The sequence below is a fragment of the Lagenorhynchus albirostris genome, chromosome 14, assembly GCF_949774975.1.
Source record: "Lagenorhynchus albirostris chromosome 14, mLagAlb1.1, whole genome shotgun sequence".
NCBI classification, from domain to species: Eukaryota; Metazoa; Chordata; class Mammalia; order Artiodactyla; family Delphinidae; genus Lagenorhynchus; species Lagenorhynchus albirostris.
In genome coordinates this window covers 16,433,658-16,446,945 of record NC_083108.1, presented here as the reverse complement: position 1 = coordinate 16,446,945, position 13,288 = coordinate 16,433,658, and the positions used below count along the sequence as shown (strand labels likewise).

At 46.3% G+C, this 13,288-nt stretch overlaps 1 protein-coding gene and 1 non-coding gene across 3 annotated transcripts in view; one reads left to right on the top strand and one right to left on the bottom strand.

Annotated features, from left to right (window-relative positions):
• Positions 1–13,288, top strand: part of NEDD4L (NEDD4 like E3 ubiquitin protein ligase) — a 340,545-nt gene that overhangs the window by 57,251 nt on the left and 270,006 nt on the right. The window lies entirely within an intron of this gene.
• TRNAE-CUC (transfer RNA glutamic acid (anticodon CUC)) lies at positions 10,643–10,715 on the bottom strand. Its single transcript has one exon. It is a non-coding gene; the product is annotated as a tRNA-Glu (tRNA).

The window sequence follows — 13,288 nt, the reverse complement described above, 5'->3', positions numbered from 1 at the left end:
CTTCTCCAGGCCTCCCACACATCCCCTCCCCAGCCGTTGACAACTTCTAGTCTGCTTTCTGTTTCTATAGGTTTGCCTGTTCTAGACATTTCATAGCAATTGAACCATACGCTATGTGGTCCTTTGTGACTGGCTTCCTTCACTTGGCATGTTCTCAAGGCTCATGCGTGTTGTAGCATGTGTCAGTACTTCATTTGTTTTTACTGTCAAGTAATATTCCATGGTGTGGAATGCAGTCTCTTGTAAAGCCATATATATGCCCACCCCTTTGTCAGTTAATGGACATTTGGGTTGTTTCCACCTTTTGAATTATGGATAATGCTGCTGTGAATGTCCACGTATGTTCTTGTACAGTCTTGTAGAAGCTATTCTGCAAACATGTTTTCGTTTCTCTTGAGCTTATACCCAGGAGTGGAATTGCTGGGTCATGTGGTAACCCTACGTTTAACCCTTTGAAAAACTGCCAGATTTTTCCGAAGCAGCTGTGCTGTTCCACCGCCCCCTCAGTGGTGTGTGAGTGTTCGGAATACTCCACGCCCGCACCAACCCTTATTATTGTCTGTCTGTGATTATAGCCATCCCAGCAGGTGGCACAGGTTGCTTTAAATCATCTAACACGAAATTTTGATATCACACTTCTGTTCTCTTTGCACATCCTCTCTTCTATTGTCAACTCATGCTTTTATTACTTTGTACAGGTTTATCAGTGTTATCAACATGTATGTTTGGTAGGGAAGTGCTTCCCTTCCATTATTGGACCCACATTTGCAGTTTAAAATGTGATATTTTGTCCAATGTTGGGTTCTTCAGCTTAACCAAGTGGCAAGTCCTATGGCTTTTCTTTGAGAAACTTTCAAGCTTAAACGGGAATGAGAATTAATCATGCTTTGCCACAAAAATCCCATCACTATCACTTCACTTAATTGAGGGACTTTGGTGATGGTTCCTGTTTGTCTTCTTTCTTTAGCCAACTTCAGTTTGTGATGCGTAAAACCAAATGGGATTTTCAGTATATATTTGAATATTTATATTTTAAAACCACATGGTTTCTAAAGGTGAGAACCTTCTAGAGTTTATGCATTCAGCCAACACGCTTTATCGAGTGACTTGTCTGCCGTGGTGTTGAGACCGGGTCCCTGCCTTCGTGGAGTGTGTCTTCTGGTTTGGGGACAGACCTTAAGGAACAGAGGCAGATGGGGTTACAGATTGAAACAGGGCTCAAAGGAGACCTCTCTGCAGGAGCATGGTAGGGGCTCCCAAGTTGTTTTGTGTTTGGTGGGGGATGTGTTGGGAAAGACCTCAGTGAGGAAGTGACACTTCAGCTGAGACCCAGAGGAAAGGGCTTTCTGAGGTGGGGAAGTTCTGGAAGGTTAGAGGAACTGAAATAGAGTGTGGGGGGCCATGGGAAGAGAGGAGGGCAAGGTAGAGGCCATATTGGGCAGTGCCTTGTGGACATGCTAATAATTTGCACATTATTCAAGATGACGCGAGATGGCGTTGAAGGGCTGTAAGTAGGAGAGTAGCGTCGTCTGATTCATAAAAAGAAGATCCCTCGGGTTGCTGTGTGTCAGATGGATTGCAGTGGGGGAGGGGGGCGGTCAGGGTGATGGCCTTCAGGGAAGGGATGCAGGGATACACGTTACGCGTTGAGGCAGGGAGGTTGGGGATCGGATCTACCTGCCTGGGAGCCCAGGTAGAGGTGTCATCAGAGCTGAGCCTTGCACTTGGGGCTCTTGCACCATTGCTTTATTCTTGTTTTCCAAGAGGATGTGTGTATTCTTGTGCCAGAAGTAGGTCCCACCTGCTTGCTTCCGTCGCAGGGAGATAACCTCCTTTAACATTGGTTGTTGTAAACCCACTGGCAAAGACGAGGCAGAAGCCACCTTCGAGCTTTTAGGGCCTTGCTTTTTCTCTTAAGCAAATATTTGAATGACCCTCCCATAATTAACATTTATCAGCCAAATTAGAAAATGTGTTTTCACAAGCTTCTAACACTTGGGCAAATCTGTTATTATTTACATGGGGAGCTGAAGTGTGGCTCCCAGGGACAGTTTTGCTGTTTGGGCAGTGTTTGTAGGGTAAAGATGTTTGGCTTGTTTGTTTTTTTTCTGTCGGAATCACTTGGGAGATTTTTTTAAAGCCTTCATCTTTTTCTCCTTTTGCTTTTTAAAAGCCAGTATGTCTTTTTTGCCTAGCACTTACCATAGATCAGAAGTCATTTTAGTCCTCGAGAAAGGAGCCACAGACCTTCTGGGGCATCGAAGAAAGGTTTTCCATGGTTGCTTAGAAAATCAACACATTTAGTGGCTTAAAACAATACACATTTGTGATCTTCTAGTTCTGTAGTTTACAAGTCCCACGTGGGTCTCATGGGCTAAAATCATGGTGTTGTCAGGGCTGCGTTAAGTCCGTGAGCTGCAAGGGTGAAGCCCTTGCCCTTTCCAGCTTCCCTGGATAACCTACACTCATGAGCTTATGGCCTCCTTCTTCCGTGTTGAAAGCCAGCAATGCAGCATCTCTGAACATTGCTTATTCATAGGCACGTCTTCTCACTCTCCTCTCCTACTTCCTCCCTCTTCCATTTTTAAGAGCCCTTGTGATTACATTGTGCTCACCTGAATAATCCAGGATAATCTCCATATTTTAAGGTCAGTTGATGACCAACCTTAATCCCCCTTTTCTCTGTGACTTGAGGTCGTCATGGGTTCCTGAGATTGGGACGTGATCATCTTTGGGGTCCATTATTCGGGGGTAGACTTACTCTTAAGCTGTCTGACGTTAGGAAATTGGCCCAGTGATTGGCTTTTCTCTTTTCACTGGATTCCTGTTGGTATTTACCTTAGATTTTTTTTCTCTTTTGGGCGTACAGTAGGTGCTTTTAAGATCACGGAGTGGAATTACCTTCTGGGAACATGTATAAGGCCTCCCTGGAATTCATCGGTAGCTGGAATGGTAGAGGTTTTTAAAGCAGCATTAGGAGAGATGGAGTCTGCTCAGGTTTGGATTTTCCACAGAGGTTATTTTGTTTAGGAAACATGAAGGGTTACCTTTTTCTCCTTAATGCAGGATATTAAAACACTGCAAGAGGAGCCCAGGAGTCCTCCCAAGATGAATTTAAAGGTTTGTCATAATTGTAGAAATTCTTGAGAAATAATTGGACTCTAATTTCCAGTGCTTGGGTCGGCTAACACCGTCCTAATGGAGAACAAGGAATTACGGTACGATTTTGGGAACTTTGAAGCAATGGCTTGTGCTTTTATTGTTAGTTCTGTTGAATAGCTCCTTTAATGGAGTGAGCGTGCGTCCTGGACGGAGGTGTAGAACAATGCAGTTGGGACAGTTGGGACTTGAGCCGTGGATAAATGGGGATAGATGCGAGCACAGGTGAGAATATTGTTCATACAAGGTTAGTAAGTTTTGTCTGAACTTGGCGTTTTGTGCACTCTTGACATCACAGGGCTTGGAATATGATTCTTTTGCCTCTGCTAAGAGGTTAGAAAAATCAGTGCGCTGTGTCTGTTTGCCAGGCCCTATTAGACAACACTCTACCTTTCTGAACTTCAGATTTGGGCTGGAGGTTGGGGTTTGTTGGGGGAAAGATGTGTTTAGACCTCAGCATCTTTAGGTAACTCGATCATACCCAGGATCGCCAAGTTTTCCGCCAATCTGCGGCGTCCCCTCTCAGCGGCCCCTGCCCGGTGCGCGGACCAGGCACCCTCCACGGTGCGCCTTCCTTGGGGCTGCGGGTGCCTAGGCTGACGTCCGGCTGAACACAGTGATGAACTGACGTGTCCGGTGATCTTAGCACACTCGGAATTGCATTTGCCACCTGTAGTCTTATCCTGTGAGCATTTTCTATGGGTCACTAAAACAGCCAGGAAATCGTTTCATTTACAGAAATGGAAAATCACATTTATTGGTAACATGTTGTGTGTCTTAAGCTCCCAAGCCTGTCTCAAAGGGTGGTTTTGGTTAAGCTGTGGTTGTCCGTGGTGCAGATTTCTGAACTCTCCCCAGGCCTGCTTCATCAGAATTCATGGGCCTAGGGGTCAGGAATTTGCATTTGAAACAGTCCTCTCCAGATGAGTCTTTGCGCTTTAAATTTGGAGCCACTCCCCACCCCCCCACCCCCGCCCCCGAACTCCTCTGCCTTGTATAGCAGCACAGTGCTAGGACTCAAGGGGGTCCAGTAAACGCATCCCATCAGAGAAGTAACAGAACAGTTTGGGGGGTGAGGGGACGGGGTGGAGGACCAAAGCATCATCTCGACTTGTGCCGGAGCTTGGCACAGGAGGACGTGGCACATGTGGCCAGGCCCGTGGACTTGATAACGTGGAAATGGGCAGACTTAAACCCCCCTCATGCCCACCCTGGAGAGGACCAGCACGGGCCTGGGCTGCCTCACCAAGGAGAGGGTCCATCCTTGGGCAGATCTCTGTATGGTGGGTAAAAAGGAGCCAGAGGAAGGGGCTTGGCCCGGCACAGCCAGTTTCTTATCCAAACTCAAGCCAAAGCTGGCGTTTCTTCTTGCCTTGGGTGGAGGGAGTGGTTTGGAGCTCCCTCCTTCTAGAAAGGAATTCCAGGGGTGGGAAGGAAGCATTGCCCAGCCCCCGATACCTAGGGGGACATAAGTGCTTAGTAAATATTTGAGGTATGAAGTAAGAGTTAAAACTGGGATTCTCCTAGTCCAGAGCATTTGCAGAACTGCCTCTTTTTTCCGGGTGCATATTTAAGGCCATGGTTCCAGATGCGAATTTAAATCAGCACATATATTATTGAGGATGGAGGCCCTGTTTGCCTTCGAGCGGGAAAAACAGCCTTTCCTTATTACTGCCTAGAATAATTTATGTTCAAGATAATATGCAGTCAGTGTATTTTTTTATTGTGTTCAAATTTGATTTAAGTACACGTTTGAGTTTGGATGTCAGCCACGTTGCTCCTGCACGTTAATCATTATTTATGGGGAAGCAGTTGGCCGTTTTTCACTCTTTTCACTCTTTTCACTCTTTTCACTCTAGTAGTTTTCTGGTAGCATCTTTAGGATTCTCTATGTAGAGTATCATGTCATCTGCAAGCAGTGACAGCTTTACTTCTACTTTTCCGATTTGGATTCCTTTTATTTGTTTCTCTTCTCTGATTCCTGTGGCTAAAACTTCCAAAACTATATTGAATAATAGTGGTGAGAGTGGACAAACTTGTCTTGTTTCTGATCTTAGAGAAAATGGTTTCAGTTTTTCACCATTGAGAAGAATGTTGGCTGTGGGTTTGTCATACATGGCCTTTATTCTATTGAGGAAAGTTCCCTCTGTGCCTACTTTCTGGAGGGTTTTTATCATAAATGGGTGTTGAATTTTGTTGAAAGATTTTTCTGCATGTATTGAGAGGATCATATGGTTTTTCTCCTTCAATTTGTATCATAGTGGAAATGGTAAAATTCTGAGCTAATGAGACCAAGTCCGTAGGTAGGAAAAACCATTCCTCTGAATGTGTTTCCCTCCGATCATTTGATGTGGTGTGACTGTGGCTCTGTTTACCCTGACGCCTTCGCCTGTGACCCACACAGAACGTTTCCTCTCTTTGGTAACACTGTCCTGGCCTCTGGTTAATGGCTGCCTCTCATTTATTCAGGTGTTTTTCTCGCCCTTTTCTTTCTTTCTTTCTTTTTTAAGAAGAGCTTCTCCAAACTTACTTACTGTGACGACCCCTCAGAAAGAACATACTTGATGCTGGAGGCAGCACAGCCCACAATCCTTTGTGTCCTTCCAGCATTGATAATTAGTTCCCTTTACTTCCCTTCTCATTCATGACATATTCCCCAAAGCTCGAACAAGAATTACCAAAACGTTCCAATAAGCCTAAAATTTTACATGAGGCATAGAACACATCTGCTTTTTTAAGTGATCCCACAAATCACTGTGGAACATATTGTTATCAACATGGACATACCCTTCTGTGTGCTGCGTCATTCAGTTAACATTTCCTGCATGTTTAACATTTATTTATCTTTTGGCCGTGCCGTGCGGCATGTGGGATCTTAGTTCCCCGACCAGGGATTGAACCCGCGCCCACTGTGGTGGAAGCGCTGAGTCCTAACCACTGGACCGCCAAGGAAGTCCCATTTCCTGAATGTTAATCATTGCTTTTCAGGGGCCCTTAAAGCTGCTGACCCAGTGTTCACTGTCGAAAAACATTTATGAATAGATCAGAACCGAGGTGGTGAAGCAAACTTGGGGCTCTTCATAGTTTTTTCATCTCATTTACTTGTGTAACTAGCAGTTCTGCTTCATCAATGACTGTGCTAAATTTGTTTATAGGTAGAAAATCATATTTTCTTGTTATGACAGATTAATTTAAAATCTTCCCTCCCTTTGATTAAAAAAAAAAAAAAAACCAAAAACCCAAACAACTAGTTGTAAGAACTGCCCTGCCCCTTTCCAGGCCTGTTCACGACTCTGGGAAGTTGGATTCCTTCCGTTTTGTTGCTGTTTTCTGGCTAAATCATCTTTTGCACCGCATCTTTCAAAATTTCCTGAAATAGTTATCAAGCTGTAGATCGTTAGGGCTGAAGGGAAGCCTGTCTGATTTGCTCATTTTCCAGCCAAGGAAGCTACTGCTCTTTCACCTACAGTAACTGTGGCCCCAGGACCTTGCTCCCTCCCTCTCTCCCATGAAGACTCCTCTTCCAGCTCCAGGACGCTGATTCCAGATCCCCTTTGGCCCCCAATACAAGCGGGATATCTTCTGAAGATCCTGACCTCGGCTCACACCACCTGCTACCACTCTCCTGGGGCCATACTTCCACATCTCTTGGTTTTCATCCGTACCCAGGCCCCTGCATCATCCTAAGGGTCTTTGATATCCCTGTGGATGGGCTAATACACTAGCCTCGTCATTTCTTATTGAAGTCAATTCAGTAGTATTTCTCTTTAATCCAAGCCACTGCTTCTGTTGAAGATGCTTGACCTCTAAGCTCTTAAATTCTGCAGTCTTCTCTCTCTGACATTACTTCCCTGTTTCATTTTTCTCCTGTCTACACCTTCTTCTGTCCCAGTGGTCTCAGTGGGACAGAGGTACCAGAAATACCTGGGAGGACCAGAATAGTGGGGATGTAGAGGGAAGGTGTGACACTCATATCCGTCCCTATGTTGAAAAGGTATCCAAGCCATTCTGACATCCCTGCCTGTCCCTGCCTGGTCCCTTGGCCTCCCTGGATTCTCCCTGCCTGGCAGCTGCAGTCTGGCCTCGTCTCTGTATTCAGCCTGGTTTCCTTTATCAGCTGCTGCCACAGTACCTTTGTACCCACTGCACACCCTTTAACCCCTGACCCACTGACCTCTCCTGGAAGACCTTGCTGTGCTGTTCTTTCTGCCCCTCGCTGCAGAAAATCGTTGGTGAATGTCACCAAGCTAAGTTGTGTAGCTTTATCACAAGTGCATGCTGTTCATATTGGCTGGACTTCTGAGAGTTTGCAGTCCTGCCTCCCTGCCCTTTGTTCCTGCCCAAGTTTTGTCCTCTCAGATGTTGGTTTGGCCCAGTGGTTCTTAATTCTGGCCACACCTCAGAATTACCTGGGGGAGGTTTGAAACTTTTACGGAGGCCCTGTTCATGCCCAGAGATCCCTGTTTCATTGGTTCAGGGCAGGCAGGCCTGGGCACTGGTGGGTGTGTTTTAAAGCTACACAGGTGAGTCTTAGAAGCAGCCAGTGTTGAGAACCAAGGTCTTTTCTGTTCCCCGGTCCTCCCTTAATCACACTTTACAGCAGAGCGTCGGCTACTGTATCATCAGACACCTGACAATCTTCCTTAATCCTCTACCTACTGATCCTTTGAGGAAGAAACACTCTTCTTGCCAAGGTCTGACCCTGCCTGTCTCTGGATCCTTCCTTCACCTGCTCTCTTTAGGACCCAGGCCCATGAACCATCTTTCTACCTGCATTGATGTTGGCCCAATTGGACAACGCAAATAAAAATGTCAGAATATTGTGAAAACCAGACAGCAAGGGCAGAGAGGGGCTAAGGATGGAATGAGATTCATGTCAGCAGTAAAGAAAGCACCATGTGATCCACTTGCCAAAGGCTGCAGTTAGAGAAGGTACAGATTAGACCTCAGTTTGAATCCTGGCTCTGCTACTTGCTGGCCAGCTGTGTTTCCCCTCCCTCTATAAGGAAATTCATGATAAAGTAGTCCTTCCTTATGCCTGTGGGGTACCTCCCAAGACCCCCGTGGATGCCTGAAACCTTGGGTAATACCGAACCCTATACAATTGACCCTTGAACAACACAGAGGTTAGGGGTGCCGACCCTCTGGCCAGTCAAAAATCCACGAATAGTTTAGAGTTGTCCCTCTGTATCCATGGTTCTTCCATATCTGTGGATTCAACCAACCGCAGATCATGCAGAACTATGGTCTTTACTATTGAAAAAAATTTATATATGAGTGGACCCACACGGTTTAAACCTATGTTGTTCAAGCGTCGATTGTATATACTGTTTTTTCCTATGCATATATACGTATGATAAAGTTTAATTTATAAATTAGGCACAGTAAGAGATTTAACAACACTAACACTGAAAAAAAAAGTATTATAACAATATGCTGTGATAAATGTTATGTGAGTGTGGTCTCTCAAAATGTCTTATTGTATGTACTCAGTCTTCTTGCAATGAAGTGAGATGATAAAATGCCTAAGTGATGAGATGAAGTGAGTGAACGATGTAGGCGTTGTAATGTGGTGTTAGGCAACGATTGCCCTTCCGGCCATACTTCAGAAGGACAGTCCTCTGCTTTGAGTGATCCTGGAGCCACGATGATGTCCATGTTGATGGTTGGATGCTGGGAGCAGACAATGTTGTTGGCAGTGGGGTATCCCAGGTGGGATGGCTTGAGATTTCATCATGCTACTCCTAATGGCAAACTATTTCAAACTTAGGAATTGTTTACTTCTGGAATTTTCCATTTAATATTTTCGGAACTCGGTTGACTGCAGGTAACGGAAACAGCGAAAAGCCAAACAGCAGATGGCGGGGGCAGTGGGAGGATGGGGGGTTCTGTAGTTACTGCATAGGATTTTGTGAGGATGGAATTTGGTAACAGAAACTACTTATAGCCCAATGCTCAGCCCATAGTAAGCACTCAGCAAATATTCACCCTTTAAAAAATGTCCTTTCCTACCTTTCACCTCAGGGCAATTTTTCTCAGTCCAGCAGATGGAATGTTTTACCACCCGTGGAATCCCTTGGTACTTGGATGATCATTACCCTATTCCCCTTGTACTGTTTTTTTTTTTTTTTTTTTTTTTTGCGGTATGCGGGCCTCTCACTGTTGTGGCCTCTCCCGTTGCGGAGCACAGGCTCCGGACGCGCAGGCTCAGTGGCCACGGCTCACGGGCCCAGCCGCTCCGCGGCATGTGGGATCTTCCCGGACCGGGGCACGAACCCGTGTCCCCTGCATCGGCAGGTGGACTCTCAACCACTGCGCCACCAGGGAAGCCCCCTTGTACTGTTTTAATAAACTGCAGGTGATTTGAAGATAAGGACTAAGTGGGAGTATCCTCTAATTGAGTGATGATTATGTTTTTCATCAAGAGATGAAAATGTCAACCAATATTTGTTAAAGTATAATTTAACTTAAGAAAGACATGCTGTTTCAGGTACACAATTTCTAAGTGTTTCCCCACGGCCCCTTTTTTTTGGCGGCGGGTGTGGGGAGTGGAGGGGAGAGAAGGGAGGTGGGAAAGATCCTGGAGAAGTAGAGAATTGACGAATAAACGCTAACGTTTTAATAGAGGATGAAACACAGAAAGGAGTCCCATGTATTAGGATCTGGGATGAGAGTTGGGTGTTATTTTAATTTTGTCACTGTTATTTGAGCAAATTACTTAATCTTTTGAGGGCTTATTTTCCTTTGGGAAAAAAACAGAATTAGATGTGATGGATTTTCGATCCCTGCTGAACGAACGCTGTTTGGGAGTCTCTCTGTAGTTACTTTGCACAAGGTTTTGTTTAATGTGATACATTTGCTATCTATATATTGGATCATTACATTTTTAATGCATTTTAAAGTTATACAAATAATATGTGAATGCATTCTTGAAAAATACTCAAACAACACAGCACATAGACTGAAAAGTGAAAGTAAGCCTTTTTTTGCGCATCAGCCCCTCCTACCCCCATATCTTACGTTGCCAGAGGTGAGCCACTGTTGACCAGTTTGATGTCAAGCCTTTGAGACCTTTTTATGTACATATCCATGCACATGGCCCCTCTGTCTTCTTACAGTATTCCATCTTCAAAATTCAACTAAGAGAATTATGAGTTTGAGTGAAATTCCAACCAGTGTCCGCTTCTGCTTAGCACTTTACTCAAATTAGTGCCTGGGAGTTGCTTAAGTCTTGGGGCTGTGTCACCCTCTAGTGGTGGCTGACTTTGGTGTAAAGCGGCCGTCCTGCTGTAGGGCTGGAGTGGAGGTGATGGCTATGTCCCAAAGAGCTGGTGACAGGCTTGGCTGTATTCAGTCACCGACACGTGAGCTCTGCAGTTGCCATCGCCTTTATACCTCCAGCTTGCCCTTCGTAAGAGGCTTAAAATTTATGGTAACTTTTTTTTCCCCCCCCGGCTGTGCCGCGTGTCTCGCGAGATCTTAGTTCCCTGACCAGGGATCGAACCTGGGCCCTCAGCAGTGAGAGCGCAGAGTCCTAACCACTGGGCCACCAGGGAGTTCCCTGTGGTGACGTTTCACATGAGGTGTGCAGAGGTATTGCTTATACCCAGCTGATTTATTTATTTTTCTCCACCAAACCAGTTTCAAAGGGGGGCCCACCCATTACAGTATGTGCACTGGCTACACCGTTCTTTCGCCTGTTCCCTTTTGGGTCCCGTCATCAGCAGAGTCCCCACGTCCTCTGCCTCCTGAATGTTCCCAGGCCTCTTCGCTCTTGTGAAAACCTGGCTGGCTGTCCCTGGAGGACCCTGCTTCCCTTACCGTCTCCTCAAGGAGTAGTTTTTCCCTATTGCCACTTCCCGCTAACCTACCTTTCCCCCTGTTTTAAATCTCAGCTCCCGTTGAAATGTGTACCCTCATTTGTAGCTTCCCTTCCCCACCTCGTTCTGGCATCATCTCCTGATCACCTCCTCCTCTGATGTCTCCACCCACCATTGTCCGTCCATCCACCCGGCAACCTGGCCTCTCAATTCTTGACCTCCCCAGCTCCAGTGACCTTTCTGCACCTCATTATTGACCCTCTTTAGATCTCATTATCTTTTTTTTTTTATTTTTTTTATTTTTTTTGATCTCGTTATCTTGATTAACCTCCAGAATCCGGAATCGTGATTTCAGGCATTCGCCTCCCAGATCTCCATGCCCGTCCTTCCTACGTGAGACTCTCCCTTCAGAATTTAGAGTTCTGCGAGTCTGTGGAGCCCCATCTCCTTTTCTCTACCCGTCGCCACCGTGGTGCCCTGAGATGGCAGCCTAGACTTCATGGGTCCCTCCTGAGAACAGCCACACCACTTGGATACTCTTATTCATTTGGACTGCCTGATGAGACCCCAGCCAGCCCCAGTTAGACTCCCCACCCTGGTTAAAATCATTTTTCCAACTATTGCAAGACTGTGTGAACCGGCCTCATCACATCTGTGACCACCCACCTCTGATTGGCATCTATCTTACTCCACTTTTGGGGTAATTTCACCAGTTGCAAGAAAACTGTTTGACACCTTCTGATCGGTCGTCAGTTCTCCCACATCTCCCTCCTCCCCTTCTCAGCTGATGACTTTGCTTCTTGTTTCATTGAGAGAAGCCGTGCAGTCAGTCTTTCTTACCACCGGCTGCATCCTCTTCCGCTGCCTTGGCCCCTACAAGAGCTGAAGCATTGGCTGGTTCTTGTCTAAGGTCAGTCCTCTCCCCCCAAGAAATCTTCTGTCACCTTCTCAAAGATGTCTCTCCTGCAGCTCACTCTTTTTGCTCCTGGATTCTTCATTTCTTCTTGTCTTCTGGATTCTTCCAAACGGCCTAAAAACTAGGCCTTATAATGTTTCTCTTTGAAAATTTCCATAAAAATTCTATGTTCCTCTCTAGCTGTTGCCCCCTTGTGCTTCACTGGATAGCAGGCACCCTTTTACCTAGATTTTACTCTCCACTGTCTACTTTCTTAGCTTTTTTCAAGCTTGTAACTGTGTCTCTTTCTACTCCAGTGACTAGGGTGACCAGTGGCTGGTACCTGGTTGGGATGCCAGCCATCGGTGCCCACCTGCACCGTCCTGGGAAAGCCTGCCCATGTGTGGTCTGCCCTTGTCTTCCTTAAGCCTTCAGCTGCATTTGAAACCACTGGCTCTCCTCCTTGAAAGCCTTTCTGGTCCCCCGTGTTGCCCACTGGCTCTGTTCTTCCCTTGCCTCGTGGGTCATTCCTTCTAAGCCTCCCTCTGGTTCCTCCTTTGCTTCCAGGTCTCCAAATCTTGCAGGCTCCAGGGGTCGGCCCCCATCTTCTTTTTTCCCTTATTCACTCTGTTCCCTGATGTTTCATCCAGGCCAAAGCTTTAAGCCCTCCCTGTAAGCTGATGAGTCTCAAATTGTATTGCCAGCCTGGACTCCTCCTTGCCTCTGAACTCACACTTAGAGAGCCAACTTCCCATCGGACAGGTCCCCTTGATGGCCCATGAGAAGCTCAAATGTAACCTGGCCAAAGCAGAACTAATTCCTTTCCTTCTCAAATGTGCCCCCCACCCCCCAAAGTCTTGCCCACTATCTCTTAACCAGTTTTTCAGTTAAAAACCTAGTTTACCATCTTCCTTCATATTCCCCATCTAGTAATAGTAATCACAGGCACCTGTTGAGGGCTTACTACATCCATGCCAGGCACTGTTCTAAGCATTTGAAAAAGCATGTCTTAAACTGTAGAGGAAGGCTGTTAGCATCCTGTTTTACAGATGAGGATGTTTGACACAGAGAGGTTAAGTGGTCTCTCCACAGTCACAAATTTTCTAAGTGTTGGAATTAAGATTAGAGTCCAAGCAATGTGACTGTAAGCCTGGGCGCTTAATAAAGAACCCAGCGGGAAGAGTGGCCAGCCTTGTCTGCAGCCGGGACTCCTGCCTCCCTCCCCATCTTCCCCCACCTCCTGTCCAGAGTGATCCTCCAAAGTAGAAATGAGATCACGTCACTTCCCCATCAGACTTGGGTCCCAAAGCCCAGGCCTGGCTCTAAGCCCCTACGGGAGCCGCCCGAGTCCCCAGCCCCGCCTCTCCCCTCTCTCTGCTCTGCTCTAGCGCTGCCGAGAAAAGATGCTGCGAGC